The following is an 18,513-nucleotide window of genomic DNA, read 5'->3' as shown; positions in this document are numbered from 1 at the left end:
TTGGACAACAGACCTTACACAGAGTTTGGAAATGTTGTATGGGTCATTACACTATGCGGTGAATTCGGTGATTGGACAACAGACTTTACACAGAGTTTGGAGATGTTTGACTATTCATTACACCATGCAGGGGAATGCAGTGATTGGACAACATACTTTACACAGAGTTTGGCGATGTTTGACTAGTCATTACACCATGCAGGGGAATGCAGTGATTGGACAACAGACTTTACACAGAGTTTGGAGATGTTTGACTATTCATTACACCATGCAGGGGAATGCAGTGATTGGACAACATACTTTACACAGTGTTTGGAGATTTTTGACTAGTCATTACACCATGCAGGGGAATGCAGTGATTGTACAACAGACTTTAAACAGAGTTTGGAAATGTTTGAATATTCATTACACCATGCAGGGTAATGCGGTGATTGGACAACAGACTTTTCACAGAGTTTTGAGATTTTTGACTATTCATTTCACCGTGCAGGGGAATGCAGTGATTGGACAACTGACTTCACACAGAGTTTGGCGATGTTTGACTAGTCTTTACACCTTGCTGGGGAATGCAGTGATTGGACAACAGACCTTACACAGAGTTTGGAAATGTTGTATGGGTCATTACACTATGCGGTGAATTCGGTGATTGGACAACATACTTTACACAGAGTTTGGCGATGTTTGACTAGTCATTACACCATGGAGGGGAATGCAGTGATTGGACAACAGACTTTACACAGAGTTTGGAGATGTTTGACTATTCATTACACCATGCAGGGGAATGCAGTGATTGGACAGCATACTTTACACAGTGTTTGGAGATGTGTGACGAGTCATTACACCATGCAGGGGAATGCAGTGATTGGACAGCATACTTTACACAGAGTTTGGAAATGTTTGATGAGTCATTACACTATGCGGTGATGAGACAACAGACTTTACACAGAGTTTGAAAATGTTTGTCTATTCATTACACCATGCAGGGGAATGCGGTGATTGGACAACAGACTTTTCACAGAGTTTTGAGATTTTTGACTATTCATTTCACCATGCAGGGGAATGCAGTGATTGGACAACAGACTTTTCACAGAGTTTTGAGATTTTTGACTATTCATTTCACCGTGCAGGGGAACGCAGTGATTGGACAACTGACTTTACACAGATTTTGGCGATGTTTGACTAGTCTTTACACCTTGCTGGGGAATGCAGTGATTGGACAACAGACCTTACACAGAGTTTGGAAATGTTGTATGGGTCATTACACTATGCGGTGAATTCGGTGATTGGACAACATACTTTACACAAAGTTTGGAGATGTTTGCCTATTCATTACACCATGCAGGGGAATGCAGTGATTGGACAACATACTTTACACAGTGTTTGAAAATCTTTGTCTATTCATTACACCATGCGGTGAATGCGGTGATTGGACAACAGACTTTACACAGAGTTTTGAGATTTTTGACTATTCATTACACCATGCGGTGAATGCGGTGATTGGACAACAGACTTTACACAGAGTTTTGAGATTTTTGACTATTCATTACACCATGCAGGGGAATGCAGTGATTTGACAACTGATTTTACACAATGTTTGGAGATGTTTGACTATTTATTAATCCATGCAGGGGAAGACAGTGATTGAACAGCAAAGTTTACACAGAGTTTGGATATTTTTGACTAGTCATTACATTTTACAGGGGAATGCAGTGATTGGACAACAGACTTTACAGAGTTTGGAGATGTTTGACTAGTGTAGAAGTAAATGAGACACATAGATAACACATAAAGGCATAGGACAGCTGAACATTAAAAAACAGACCACACGAAGAGAAGAGACACATAGTCTGCTGATTCCACTAAAGGCACACATACCAGAGAAATATGCACCTAGGGCAACTGGACACACTAGACATATAGTCTGCTGATTCCATTAAGGGCACACATACCAGAGAAATAGGCGCTTAGGGCAACTGGACACACTAATGATAGAAGAGACACATAGTCTGCCGATTCCAATAAGGGCACACATACCAGAGAACATACTGAGGCACTGAACTAAAAAGATAATGGTGACAGGAAGAATTAGGGGAAGTATGCTTATTTGCATATGGGTTGGACCTATATGCTATATGTGTATAAATGCTGGAGCCGGGGCTGGGAAGTGGTGTGTGTTCCGCGGACCATTCCGGCTTTGATATACTCTGTATTAAAAGTCTAATTGATTTCACAAGTTCTTGTAAGTGTTATATTTGAACCGATTTTCCACGACATAATTTGGCGAGCTTAGCCAGGAGGGACAGGGACTGCGGAATGGCGTTCAGGGCTGGTGATAGTTTCTTTGGACAATCTTGCAAACAATATGGCCACAACTATAAAAAGGTAAGCCTGTTCTTACATAGTTGAAATGTTTGTATGGATTGCTTCAGAGATCCTGTCTCAGCGAGAGGGGCGCCATGTAAGTCTCTCTTTCAAATTTCCTAAAAAGAAACCAGTAAATACTAAAGAACTTTTGAATTCAATGAATTTGCATGTATGTGTAATTTGGGGAATTGTATTAAATATAAATGTATGCGCATGTATAGAGACTGAGTGAATAGGCGCTGTGAACTTTGCTTGTGTTGGGTGTTTAACGGAGCGGGCATGCGCTCGTTCTGATCGGATCGTTCGAATGGGTAGCTTAAATGATGCGGTTGTTTGCGCCATCTGGCTGAGATGGCTGGCTATAATGTGGGACAGCCCATACGGTCAAAACAGATAATGTAGGTAGAAAATCCTGTGATACCTCTTCAATAAAATTAGTAGAAGGAATGCTTGGACAGGTTACTTATGAATAACGGCTCTAAAAATAATAGAGAACTGCATAAATAAGTAGTTAGGAAGCCACGATACCGCCCTTTAAAAAGGAACATTTTTAAAGGGGTCTGCTTGGGTGGGATATTCACGGCAGGAGGGTCTGTGGGTGAATATTTAGTAAATAAATATTTCATGGCTACCGCCCCAAAGAGGGGGTCTGAACGGATGAATATTTAGTAAATAAATATTTCATGGCTACCGCCCCAAAGAGGGGGTCTGAACGGATGAATATTTAGTAAATAAATATTTCATGGCTACCGCCCCAAAGAGGGGGTCTGAACGGATGAATATTTAGTAAATAAATATTTCATGGCTACCGCCCCAAAGAGGGGGACTGAACGGATGAATATTTAGAAGGCAGGAAGAACGTTGGCCCGATTGTGCGGCGTTCAACTGCAAGCGAAATCCTACGAATAAGAAACGCTCCGTCTAGCTAAACGGGGGTTTGTAATTCAGTAGGTCACGCCACGATATTGCTCTAATATGGAATAGAGATCAGTATTGGGTGGATGAATAGGATATGAAGACAGGCTGGCCCGATTAGGTAGTAGTCTCGTCATATCGTAAAAATCCCATAAGTATAATTCCGGTTTATGTTGAGGAAGTGGATTAAATTAGTAGGAATAACTCTGGGTCGTTTTTAGGTAAAAACGAAGGGTATGCGTGAATAAATGAATGAGCAGATTAGGAAAATAGTGTGTGTGTGTGTGTCTGTGACCAACTGCTGGTAGGAAGAGCAATGCGCAAGCCTCTCTGACAGTTAACTGAGTGTAATTTGAGAAGGAGAGTGCATTTAACTCTCACAGGGAAGAGGAACAAAATCGAAAAATATTGGGCAAAATAAGTTATAAATAACGATACAAATTGACGTGATAATGTGTTAAAAGACCATTGTAAAAATACAATAGGTGTTAAAGAGGTATTAAACTGAGGCCCGAATAGTATATAAACGTAAAGAAAGTTTATAATAAACTGAAATTATACTATGAGGTTCAAATAAATCTAGGCTGTTTAGAATGACAAAAATACACAAGAAACACCATAACATAAGTCTAGAACTCATATTGAAGATATCACGAAGCAGTGTAAATTGTAGGAAAACAGCAAGAGATCAGTTGCTCTGTACCCACAGACTGCAGTCTAAAAATAGCCTGAAGGACAGAGAGGGGTGTAAAAAATACTGAGGCTTGTTTCACTAAAACCATGAATCAGGAATTATATAGTAAAATAAGTTAAAAGACAATGATAAGAAAGTGTAGACATTATAACTAGCTAAATTATAAGGAAAAATGTATTAAATTGGATTTAATACACCGAATAAAGTTAGTGATAAAATAAGCAAACTAATAAAATGAATAAATAATGATATCTGTAAAGGGAAAAACACAGTGATATTTGAAGTACTGTACTAGAATAAGACATTAAGTCATCTGTAGTATTCAGAAATAATGTCTGTACTATATAGAGTAGGCTTTGATAGGAGAAATTAAGTGATGTGACAAATGAATTATTAATTGGAAAGGGGATTAGCTCTACCTCGGAAAAATAGTAAATAAAAGGTGTATAATACATGGGAGTATTTAGGAAAAATAAATAAATAAATAAATAGTGGAATGAAAACAAAAGGACTGTTTCTCCATAGCATAGAGAGATGAGGGATTTAAAAAAAGCCATGGAGTCACTGAAAGAAGCGCACATTAGTTCTACCGAATTCGGATTGAATATGAAAAAACTGGATAATGGGGGACGCCATTACCCGGTAACATTCTATCATCAGAAAATACATTACGATAAAAGACAAATGTGGTTCCACTCGTCCTCGCAGACGTGCGGGTGATTAGCAGAACTATTGACAATATCTAAGAACCAATAAGAAAATAGCTCCCTGTTTTGCATATGGTGATCTCGCGTATGGGGAAAATTAGTGTAAGGTGACACTAGAACTTAGTGCAATAGCAGGAAATGCCGCTATACAAGAGTTTGTATCCTTGTCAAAATAACAAACAACTAATTGGTTTGAGGTTAGTAGGTATGGAATTTTCACTTGGCGGTGTATAGTCTCTGATTGATCAATGAGTGGTTCATAGAGATTACAGTTTATATGTGATGAAAAAAGTATTAGATCATGTTTTTACCTAACTTCTAGTAGAGTACCGATGGAATTTTAATTGTTAGACATTCTATACCGCAATTCTCTGGAACTGTTAAGACGCTTATAGAATAAAATCTATGTATAAGTAATAATATTGGTTTGCTGATTAAAAGGTAACATTGTGAATATTAACGATATGCACACTTTCTTTACCAGAAAAAAAAAAGGGTTTTAATATTCTCTGGTCAAAATGTAATTGGAGACTGCATTACTGTGGAAAGCAGTTAGTTAAAGTCAGCCGCTTTAAAAATAAAAATATCTGGATAAGGCTAAAAAATGGAGTTCTGGATAAGTGAGTCCAGTCCCTTTGTGTTATTGGCCTATGGTTCACTAGTAAGTACACCATGTACTGGGAATGAATATGCATTAGTAGATTTATTGGAAGGGTTTTTTCCAATTCAGTTTCAAATTGGTTATGCAGAAGGATGGAAAAGTTTTTTGAAAAATGTATTTAAGTTGTTTCTAAAGAAAGGGGAGTGGAAACATTTGAATGGTGTCAAAATGCCCTGAATCCTAAGAATTTCCTGTGAAAGACTGATCACCTTCACTAGAAATTGTTGGAACAGGTGGGATTTAATTATAAAATAATTAAGAAACACCAGACTCTATTCAAAGTGTATAATTACTTTGAAAAAATATCAGTTCCCTGGGGTTATGGTCTTTGGGTAAATACACAAATGTGCTTTGTTCATTCTGCATATAAAAAGTGATGAAAGTTACTCAAAAGGGTTTATTGGAGTGTGGGTCTCTGTGAGGGTTATGTTGATAGATACATCATCTGTAATTCGTCTGAGAGATCACCAGTAGAATAAGGGAGTTATCATGGAAGGTGACGTCAGAATGCTTTAAGGCATGGGAGAGAATATCACCACAAGTGGGTGTGGAGCTCAAACCCACCCTAACCGACTGAATAGTGAGGGACAACTGTGTCTGATGACCTGTGAACTGTATCTAAAAATAGACATGCTGAAATTATATTTGTTGGGAGAATAATGACTTAGAGGAATTGGGGTACTGACCTTTTATTACCAGGCCACTCATGAGAGAAAAACTGAGACAAAAGGGCTATTGGAAAATAGATAATACTGGTAATAAAAGTGTTTAGTATAAATGTTAATTATTAAAGGGATGTTGTGTATTGAATAGATAAGGTCAAATTTGAGTTAAAGTAAACACTAAGGACTGTTATCCTGAATATTGGGTTGGAAAATGTATTTAAAAAAGAACTGTTTAGTTATGTGGATATAGAACTGTTTAAATGTAATAGGCCTAGGGAAGCTCTGGAAACTAATCCTGAGACAAGGTGGTTGACAAAACTTACAGAATATTAGATTAAAGGTTTTTGTTTCTTTTGTTTTATAATGTCATTGGAATTGTAATGATAAAAATGTAATAATATAATTGAATAAAAAGGTAGTCTGTTGTGCGATGATACCCAATGATGAAGAAGAAAGAGACCAACAATAACATTGGCATAGAATGAAACGGATGGACGTTTTCCCCAGGTTTAATTACATTACAAATAGTGGTAATTTATTGCAAATGAGCAGTTATTATAATTTATTTTTCTCTTTTTCTCGTTTGGTCAATTTATTTTTGTTTTGAGGAACATAAGGTTGTGTATATGTTCCTGAGGAGGGACTGATACTGATATAAATGATATATAAATTGATTTAAGAATGTTTTAAGTATGTATCAAACAATGGCTGTTATGGGTTAGAAAAACTGTGACTACATTGGGGATATGAGGGGGCTCATAAATGAAGGTAATGGTAGTGAAGGGGTGTTATTTCTAGAAACTATGTATAAAAATAGAGATAATTCACAGAAAAGGAAAGACAGCTGGCTGTGTAAAATATAGGGACAATTCTAAAGTAAATAGAACAATTCTTCATTACACCATGCGGTGAATGCGTGATTGGACAACAGACTTTACACAGAGTTTTGAGATTTTTGACTATTCATTCCACCATGCAGGGGAATGCAGTGATTTGACAACTGATTTTACACAATTTGGAGATGTTTGACTATTTATTACTCCATGCAGGGGAAGACAGTGATTGAACAGCAAAGTTTACAAGAGTTTGGATATTTTTGACTAGTCATTACATTTTACAGGGGAATGCAGTGATTGGACAACAGACTTTACAGAGTTTGGAGATGTTTGACTAGTGTAGAAGTAAATGAGACACATAGATAACACATAAAGGCATAGGACAGCTGAACATTAAAAACAGACCACACGAAGAGAAGAGACACATAGTCTGCTGATTCCACTAAAGGCACACATACCAGAGAAATATGCACCTAGGGCAACTGGACACACTAGACATATAGTCTGCTGATTCCATTAAGGGCACACATACCAAGAGAAATAGGCGCTTAGGGCAACTGGACACACTAATGATAGAAGGAACACATAGTCTGCGATTCCAATAAGGGCACACATACCAGAGAACATACTGAGGCACTGAACTAAAAAGATAATGGTGACAGGAAGAATTAGGGGAAGTATGCTTATTTGCATATGGGTTGGACCTATATGCTATATGTGTATAAATGCTGGAGCCGGGGCTGGGAAGTGTGTGTGTTCCGCGGACCATTCGGCTTTGATATACTCTGTATTAAAAGTCTATTGATTTCACAAGTTCTTGTAAGTGTTATATTTGAACCGATTTTCCACGACATAATTTGCGAGCTTAGCCAGGAGGACAGGACTGCGGAATGGCGTTCAGGGCTGGTGATAGTTTCTTTGGACAATCTTGCAAACAATATGGCCACAACTATAAAAAGGTAAGCCTGTTCTTACATAGTTGAAATGTTTGTATGGATTGCTTCAGAGATCCTGTCTCAGCGAGAGGGCGCCATGTAAGTCTCTCTTTCAATTTCCTAAAAGAAACCAGTAAATACTAAAGAACTTTTAATTCAATGAATTTGCATGTATGTGTAATTTGGAATTGTATTAAATATAAATGTATGCGCATGTATAGAGACTGAGTGAATAGGCGCTGTGAACTTGCTTGTGTTGGGTGTTTAACGGAGCGGGCATGCGCTCGTTCTGATCGGATCGTTCGAATGGGTAGCTTAAATGATGCGGTTGTTTGCGCCATCTGGCTGAGATGGCTGGCTATAATGTGGGACAGCCATAACGGTCAAAACAGATAATGTAGGTAGAAAATCCTGTGATACCTCTTCAATAAATTAGTAGAAGGAATGCTTGGACAGGTTACTTATGAATAACGGCTCTAAAAATAATAGAGAACTGCATAAATAAGTAGTTAGGAAGCCACGATACCGCCCTTTAAAAAGAACATTTTTAAAGGGGTCTGCTTGGGTGGGATATTCACGGCAGGAGGGTCTGTGGTTGAATATTTATAAATAAATATTTCATGGCTACCGCCCCAAAGAGGGGGTCTGAACGGATGAATATTTAGTAAATAAATATTTCATGGCTACCGCCCCAAAGAGGGGGTCTGAACGGATGAATATTTAGTAAATAAATATTTCATGCTACCGCCCCAAAGAGGGGGTCTGAACGGATGAATATTTAGTAAATAAATATTTCATGGCTACCGCCCCAAAGAGGGGGACTGAACGGATGAATATTTAGAAGGCAGGAAGAACGTTGGCCCGATTGTGCGGCGTTCAACTGCAAGCGAAATCCTACAATAAGAAACGCTCCGTCTAGCTAAACGGGGTTTGTAATTCAGTAGGTCACGCCACGATATTGCTCTAATATGGAATAGAGATCATATTGGGTGATGAATAGGATATGAAGACAGGCTGGCCCGATTAGGTAGTAGTCTCGTCATATCGTAAAAATCCCATAAGTATAATTCCGGTTTATGTTGAGGAAGTGGATTATTAGTAGGAATAACTCTGGGTCGTTTTAGTAAAACGAAGGGTATGCGTGAATAAATGAATGAGCGAGATAGGAAAATAGTGTGTGTGTGTGTGTCTGTGACCAACTGCTGGTAGGAAGAGCAATGCGCAAGCCTCTCTGACAGTTAACTGAGTGTAATTTGAGAAGGAGAGTGCATTTAACTCTCACAGGGAAGAGGAACAAAATCGAAAAATATTGGGCAAAATAAGTTATAAATAACGATACAATTGACGTGATAATGTGTTAAAAGACCATTGTAAAAACAATAGGTGTTAAAGAGGTATTAAACTGAGCCCCGAATAGTATATAAACGTAAAGAAAGTTTATAATAAACTGAAATTATACTATGAGGTTCAAATAAATCTAGGCTGTTTAGAATGACAAATACACAAGAAACACCATAACATAAGTCTAGAACTCATATTGAAGATATCACGAAGCAGTGTAAATTGTAGGAAAACAGCAAGAGATCAGTTGCTCTGTACCCACAGACTGCAGTCTAAAATAGCCTGAAGGACAGAGAGGGGTGTAAAAAATACTGAGGCTGTTTTCACTAAAACCATGAATCAGGAATTATTAGTAAAATAAGTTAAAAGACAATGATAAGAATGTAACATTAAACTAGCTAAATTATAAGGAAAAATGTATTAAATTGATTTAATACACCGAATAAAGTTAGTGATAAAATAAGCAACTAATAAAATGAATAAATAATGATATCTGTAAAGGGAAAAACACAGTGATATTTGAAGTACTGTACTAGAATAAGACATTAAGTCATCTGTAGTATTCAGAAATAATGTCTGTACTATATAGAGTAGGCTTTGATAGGAGAAATTAAGTGATGTGACAAATGAATTATTAATTGGAAAGGGGATTAGCTCTACCTCGGAAAAATAGTAATAAAAGGTGCAGTGATTGAACAACATACTTTTCACATAGTTTGGACATTTTTGAATATTCATTACACCATGCAGGGGAATGCATTGATTGGACAATAGACTTTACACAGAGTTTGGATATTTTTGATGAGTCGTTACATCATGCAGGCGAATGCAGTGATTGGACAACAGACTTTACACAGAGTTTGGAGTTGTTTGACTATTCATTACCCCATGCAGGGGAATGCAGTGATTGGACAACAAACTTTACACAGAGTTTGGAGATGTTTGACTAGTCATTACACCATGCAGGGAAATGCAGTGATTGTACAACAGATTTTACACAGAGTTTGGACATTTTTGACTATTCATTACACCATGCAGGGGAATGCAGTGATTGGACAACAGACTTTACACATAGTTTGGAGATTTTTGACTAGTCATTACACCATTAAGGGGAATGCAGTGATTGGACAACAGACTTTACACAGAGTTTGGAAATGTTTGATTATTCATTACACCATGCAGGGGAATGCAGTGATTGAACAGCAATGTTTCCACAGAGTTTGGTGATTTTTGACTAGTCTTTACACCTTGCAGAGGAATGCAGTGATTGGACAACAGATTTACACAAAGTTTGGAGATGTTTGACTAGTCATTACACCATGCAGGGGAATGCAGTGATTGGACAACAGACTTTACACATAGTTTGGAGATTTTTGACTAGTCATTACACCATGCAGGGGAATGCAGATATTGGACAACAGACTTTACACAGAGTTTGGCGATGTTTGACTAGTCATTACACCATGCAGGGGAATGCAGTGATTGGACAACATACTTTACACAGAGTTTGGAAATGTTTGACTAGTCATTACAGCATGCAGGGGAATGCAGTGATTGGACAACATACTTTTCACATAGTTTGGACATTTTTGATTAGTCTTTACACCATGCAGGGAAATGCAGTGATTGGACAACAGACTTTACACAGAGTTTGGAAATGTTTGAATATTCATTACTCCATGCAGGGGAATGCATTGATTGGACTGCACACTTTACACAGAGTTTGGAGATGTTTGATGAGTCATTACACTATGCAGTGTATGTGGTGATGGTACAACAGATTTTCCACAGAGTTTGGAAATGTTTGACTATTCATTACCCCATGCAGGGGAATGCAGTGATTGGACAACAAACTTTACACAGAGTTTGGAGATGTTTGACTATTCATTACACCATGCAGGGGAATGCAGTGATTGGACAACAGACTTTACACATAGTTTGGAAATGTTTGAATATTTATTACACCATGCAGGGGAATGCAGTGATTGGACAACAGACTTTACACAGAGTTTGAAAATGTTTGAATATTTATTACACCATGCAGGGGAATGCAGTGATTGGACAACAGACTTTACACAGATTTTGTCTATTTTTGATTAGTCATTACACCATGCAGGGGAATGCCGTGATTGGACAACAGACTTTACACATAGTTTGGAGATTTTTGAATATTCATTACACCATGCAGGGGAATGCAGTGATTGGACAACAGACTTTACACAGAGTTTGAAAATGTTTGAATATTTATTACACCATGCAGGGGAATGCAGTGATTGGACAACAGACTTTACACAGATTTTGTCTATTTTTGATTAGTCATTACACCATGCAGGGGAATGCCGTGATTGGACAACAGACTTTACACATAGTTTGGAGATTTTTGACTAGTCATTACACCATGCAGGGGAATGCATTGATTGGACTGCAGACCTTACACAGAGTTTGGAAATGTTTGAATATTCATTACACCATGCAGCGGAATGTAGTGATTGGACAACAGACTTTACACATAGTTTGGTGATTTTTGACTATTCTTTCCACCATGCAGCGGAATGTAGTGATTGGACAACAGACTTTACACAGAGTTTGGAGATGTTTGACTAGTCATTACAACATGCAGGGGAATGCAGTGATTGAACAGCAATGTTTACACAGAGTTTGGTGATTTTTGACTAGTCTTTACACCTTGATGAGGAATGCAGTGATTGGAAAACAGACTTTACACTGAGTTTGGAGATTTTTGACTAGTCTTTCCACCATGCAGCGGAATGCAGTGATTGGACAACAGACTTTACACAGAGTTTGGAAATGTTTGACTAGTCATTACACCATGCAGGGGAATGCAGTGATTGGACAACAGACTTTACACAGAGTTTGGAAATGTTTGAATATTTATTACACCATGCAGGGTAATGCATTGATTGGACAGCAGACTTTACACAGAGTTTGGAAATGTTTGATCAGTTTTTACACGATGCAGGGAATGTGGTGATTGTACAACAGATTTTACAGTGTTTGGAGATTTTTGACTATTTATTACACCATGCAGGGGAATGCAGTGAATGGACAGCAGACTTTACACAGAGTTTGGAGATGTTTGATGAGTCATTACACTATGCAGTGTATGTGGTGATGGTACAACAGATTTTCCACAGAGTTTGGAAATGTTTGACTATTCATTACCCCATGCAGGGGAATGCAGTGATTGGACAACAAACTTTACACAGAGTTTGGAGATGTTTGACTATTCATTACACCATGCAGGGGAATGCAGTGATTGGACAACAGACTTTACACATAGTTTGGAAATGTTTGAATATTTATTACACCATGCAGGGGAATGCAGTGATTGGACAACAGACTTTACACAGAGTTTGAAAATGTTTGAATATTTATTACACCATGCAGGGGAATGCAGTGATTGGACAACAGACTTTACACAGATTTTGTCTATTTTTGATTAGTCATTACACCATGCAGGGGAATGCCGTGATTGGACAACAGACTTTACACATAGTTTGGAGATTTTTGACTAGTCATTACACCATGCAGGGGAATGCATTGATTGGACTGCAGACCTTACACAGAGTTTGGAAATGTTTGAATATTCATTACACCATGCAGCGGAATGTAGTGATTGGACAACAGACTTTACACATAGTTTGGTGATTTTTGACTATTCTTTCCACCATGCAGCGGAATGTAGTGATTGGACAACAGACTTTACACAGAGTTTGGAGATGTTTGACTAGTCATTACAACATGCAGGGGAATGCAGTGATTGAACAGCAATGTTTACACAGAGTTTGGTGATTTTTGACTAGTCTTTACACCTTGATGAGGAATGCAGTGATTGGAAAACAGACTTTACACTGAGTTTGGAGATTTTTGACTAGTCTTTCCACCATGCAGCGGAATGCAGTGATTGGACAACAGACTTTACACAGAGTTTGGAAATGTTTGACTAGTCATTACACCATGCAGGGGAATGCAGTGATTGGACAACAGACTTTACACAGAGTTTGGAAATGTTTGAATATTTATTACACCATGCAGGGTAATGCATTGATTGGACAGCAGACTTTACACAGAGTTTGGAAATGTTTGATCAGTTTTTACACGATGCAGGGAATGTGGTGATTGTACAACAGATTTTACAGTGTTTGGAGATTTTTGACTATTTATTACACCATGCAGGGGAATGCAGTGATTGGACAGCAGACTTTACACAGAGTTTGGAGATGTTTGATGAGTCATTACACTATGCAGTGAATGTGGTGATTGTACAACAGATTTTACACAGAGTTTGGAAATGTTTGAATATTCATTACACCATGCAGGGGAATGCAGATATTGGACAACAGACTTTACACAGAGTTTGGAGATGTTTGACTAGTCATTACACCATGCAGGGGAATGCAGTGATTGGACAACATACTTTACACAGAGTTTGGAAATGTTTGACTAGTCATTACAGCATGCAGGGGAATGCAGTGATTGGACAACATACTTTTCACATAGTTTGGACATTTTTGATTAGTCTTTACACCATGCAGGGAAATGCAGGGATTGGACAACAGACTTTACACAGAGTTTGGAAATGTTTGAATATTTATTACACCATGCAGGGGAATGCAGTGATTGGACAACAGACTTTACACATAGTTTGGAAATGTTTGAATATTTATTACACCATGCAGGGGAATGCATTGATTGGACAACAGACTTTACACAGAGTTTGGAAATGTTTGACTAGTCATTACACCATGAAGTGGAATGCAGTGATTGGACAACAGACTTTACACAGAGTTTGAAAATGTTTGAATGTTTATTACACCATGCAGGGGAATGCAGTGATTGGACAACAGACTTTACACATAGTTTGGAAATATTTGAATATTTATTACACCATGCAGGGGAATGCAGTGATTGGACAACAGACTTTACACAGAGTTTGGAAATGTTTGACTAGTCATTACACCATGCAGTGGAATGCAGTGATTGGACAACAGACTTTACACAGAGTTTGAAAATGTTTGAATATTTATTACACCATGCAGGGGAATGCAGTGATTGGACAACAGACTTTACACAGATTTTGTCTATTTTTGATTAGTCATTACACCATGCAGGGGAATGCCGTGATTGGACAACAGACTTTTCACATAGTTTGGACATTTTTGATTAGTCTTTACACCATGCAGGGAAATGCAGTGATTGGACAACAGACTTTACACAGAGTTTGGAAATGTTTGAATATTCATTACTCCATGCAGGGGAATGCATTGATTGGACTGCAGACTTTACACAGAGTTTGGAGATGTTTGATGAGTCATTACACTATGCAGTGTATGTGGTGATGGTACAACAGATTTTCCACAGAGTTTGGAGATGTTTGACAAGTCATTACAACATGCAGGGGAATGCAGTGATTGAACAGCAATGTTTACACAGAGTTTGGTGATTTTTGACTAGTCTTTACACCTTGATGAGGAATGCAGTGATTGGACAACAGACTTTACACTGAGTTTGGAGATTTTTGACTAGTCTTTCCACCATGCAGCGGAATGCAGTGTTTGGACAACAGACTTTACACAGAGTTTGGAAATGTTTGATTAGTCTTTCCACCATGCAGGGGAATGCAGTGATTGGACAACAGACTTTACACAGAGTTTGGAAATGTTTGAATATTTATTACACCATGCAGGGTAATGCATTGATTGGACAGCAGACTTTACACAGAGTTTGGAAATGTTTGATGAGTTTTTACACGATGCAGGGAATGTGGTGATTGTACAACAGATTTTACACAGAGTTTGGAAATGTTTGAATATTCATTACACCATGCAGGGGAATGCATTGATTGGACAATAGACTTTACACAGTTTGGATATGTTTGATGAGTCATTACATCATGCAGGCGAATGCAGTGATTGGACAACAGACTTTACACAGAGTTTGGTGATTTTTGTCTAGTCATTACACCATGCAGGGGAATGCAGTGATTGTACAACAGATTTTACACAGAGTTTGGAAATGTTTGAATATTCATTACTCCATGCAGGGGAATGCATTGATTGGACTGCAGACTTTACACAGAGTTTGGAGATGTTTGATGAGTCATTACACTATGCAGTGAATGTGGTGATGGTACAACAGATTTTCCACAGAGTTTGGAAATGTTTGAATATTCATTACACCATGCAGGGGAATGCATTGATTGGACAATAGACTTTACACAGAGTTTGGATATTTTTGATGAGTCGTTACATCATGCAGGCGAATGCAGTGATTGGACAACAGACTTTACACAGAGTTTGGAGTTGTTTGACTATTCATTACCCCATGCAGGGGAATGCAGTGATTGGACAACAAACTTTACACAGAGTTTGGAGATGTTTGACTAGTCATTACACCATGCAGGGAAATGCAGTGATTGTACAACAGATTTTACACAGAGTTTGGAAATGTTTGACTATTCATTACACCATGCAGGGGAATGCAGTGATTGGACAACTGACTTTACACATAGTTTGGAAATGTTTGAATATTTATTACACCATGCAGGGGAATGCAGTGATTGGACAACAGACTTTACACATAGTTTGGAAATGTTTGAATATTTATTACACCATGCAGGGGAATGCATTGATTGGACAACAGACTTTACACAGAGTTTGGAAATGTTTGACTAGTCATTACACCATGCAGTGGAATGCAGTGATTGGACAACAGACTTTACACAGAGTTTGAAAATGTTTGAATGTTTATTACACCATGCAGGGGAATGCAGTGATTGGACAACAGACTTTACACATAGTTTGGAAATATTTGAATATTTATTACACCATGCAGGGGAATGCAGTGATTGGACAACAGACTTTACACAGAGTTTGGAAATGTTTGACTAGTCATTACACCATGCAGTGGAATGCAGTGATTGGACAACAGACTTTACACAGAGTTTGAAAATGTTTGAATGTTTATTACACCATGCAGGGGAATGCAGTGATTGGACAACAGACTTTACACATAGTTTGGAAATATTTGAATATTTATTACACCATGCAGGGGAATGCAGTGATTGGACAACAGACTTTACACAGAGTTTGGAAATGTTTGACTAGTCATTACACCATGCAGTGGAATGCAGTGATTGGACAACAGACTTTACACAGAGTTTGAAAATGTTTGAATATTTATTACACCATGCAGGGGAATGCAGTGATTGGACAACAGACTTTACACAGATTTTGTCTATTTTTGATTAGTCATTACACCATGCAGGGGAATGCCGTGATTGGACAACAGACTTTACACATAGTTTGGAGATTTTTGACTAGTCATTACACCATGCAGGGGAATGCATTGATTGGACTGCAGACCTTACACAGAGTTTGGAAATGTTTGAATATTCATTACACCATGCAGCGGAATGTAGTGATTGGACAACAGACTTTACACATAGTTTTGTGATTTTTGACTAGTCTTTACACCTTGATGAGGAATGCAGTGATTGGACAACAGACTTTACACAGAGTTTGGAGATTTTTGACTATTCTTTCCACCATGCAGCGGAATGTAGTGATTGGACAACAGACTTTACACAGAGTTTGGAGATGTTTGACTAGTCATTACAACATGCAGGGGAATGCAGTGATTGAACAGCAATGTTTACACAGAGTTTGGTGATTTTTGACTAGTCTTTACACCTTGATGAGGAATGCAGTGATTGGACAACAGACTTTACACTGAGTTTGGAGATTTTTGACTAGTCTTTCCACCATGCAGCGGAATGCAGTGATTGGACAACAGACTTTACACAGAGTTTGGAAATTTTTGAATATTCATTACACCATGCAGGGGAATGCAGATATTGGACAACAGACTTTACACAGAGTTTGGAAATGTTTGACTAGTCATTACAGCATGCAGGGGAATGCAGTGATTGGACAACATACTTTTCACATAGTTTGGACATTTTTGATTAGTCTTTACACCATGCAGGGAAATGCAGTGATTGGACAACAGACTTTACACAGAGTTTGGAAATGTTTGAATATTCATTACACCATGCAGGGGAATGCATTGATTGGACAATAGACTTTACACAGAGTTTGGATATTTTTGATGAGTCGTTACATCATGCAGGCGAATGCAGTGATTGGACAACAGACTTTACACAGAGTTTGGAGTTGTTTGACTATTCATTACCCCATGCAGGGGAATGCAGTGATTGGACAACAAACTTTACACAGAGTTTGGAGATGTTTGACTATTCATTACACCATGCAGGGGAATGCAGTGATTGGACAACAGACTTTACACATAGTTTGGAAATGTTTGAATATTTATTACACCATGCAGGGGAATGCAGTGATTGGACAACAGACTTTACACAGAGTTTGGAAATGTTTGACTAGTCATTACACCATGCAGTGGAATGCAGTGATTGGACAACAGACTTTACACAGAGTTTGGAGATGTTTGACAAGTCATTACAACATGCAGGGGAATGCAGTGATTGAACAGCAATGTTTACACAGAGTTTGGTGATTTTTGACTAGTCTTTACACCTTGATGAGGAATGCAGTGATTGGACAACAGACTTTACACTGAGTTTGGAGATTTTTGACTAATCTTTCCACCATGCAGCGGAATGCAGTGATTGGACAACAGACTTTACACAGAGTTTGGAAATGTTTGATTAGTCTTTCCACCATGCAGGGGAATGCAGTGATTGGACAACAGACTTTACACAGAGTTTGGAAATGTTTGAATATTTATTACACCATGCAGGGTAATGCATTGATTGGACAGCAGACTTTACACAGAGTTTGGAAATGTTTGATGAGTTTTTACACGATGCAGGGAATGTGGTGATTGTACAACAGATTTTACAGTGTTTGGAGATTTTTGACTATTTATTACGCCATGCAGGGGAATGCAGTGAATGGACAGCAGACTTTACACAGAGTTTGGAGATGTTTGATGAGTCATTACACTATGCAGTGAATGTGGTGATTGTACAACAGATTTTACACAGAGTTTGGAAATGTTTGAATATTCATTACACCATGCAGGGGAATGCATTGATTGGACAATAGACTTTACACAGTTTGGATATGTTTGATGAGTCATTACATCATGCAGTGGAATGCAGTGATTGGACAACAGACTTTACACAGAGTTTGGTGATTTTTGTCTAGTCATTACAGCATGCAGGGGAATACAGTGATTGGACAAGAAACTTTACACAGAGTTTGGTGATTTTTGTCTAGTCATTACACCATGCAGGGGAATGCAGTGATTGTACAACAGATTTTACACAGAGTTTGGAAATGTTTGACTATTCATTACACCATGAAGGGGAATGCAGTGATTGAACAGCAATG

Source organism: Salvelinus namaycush, chromosome 10 (genome assembly GCF_016432855.1).
Source record: "Salvelinus namaycush isolate Seneca chromosome 10, SaNama_1.0, whole genome shotgun sequence".
Lineage (NCBI taxonomy): Eukaryota > Metazoa > Chordata > Actinopteri > Salmoniformes > Salmonidae > Salvelinus > Salvelinus namaycush.
Note: the sequence above shows the minus strand (reverse complement) of the source record.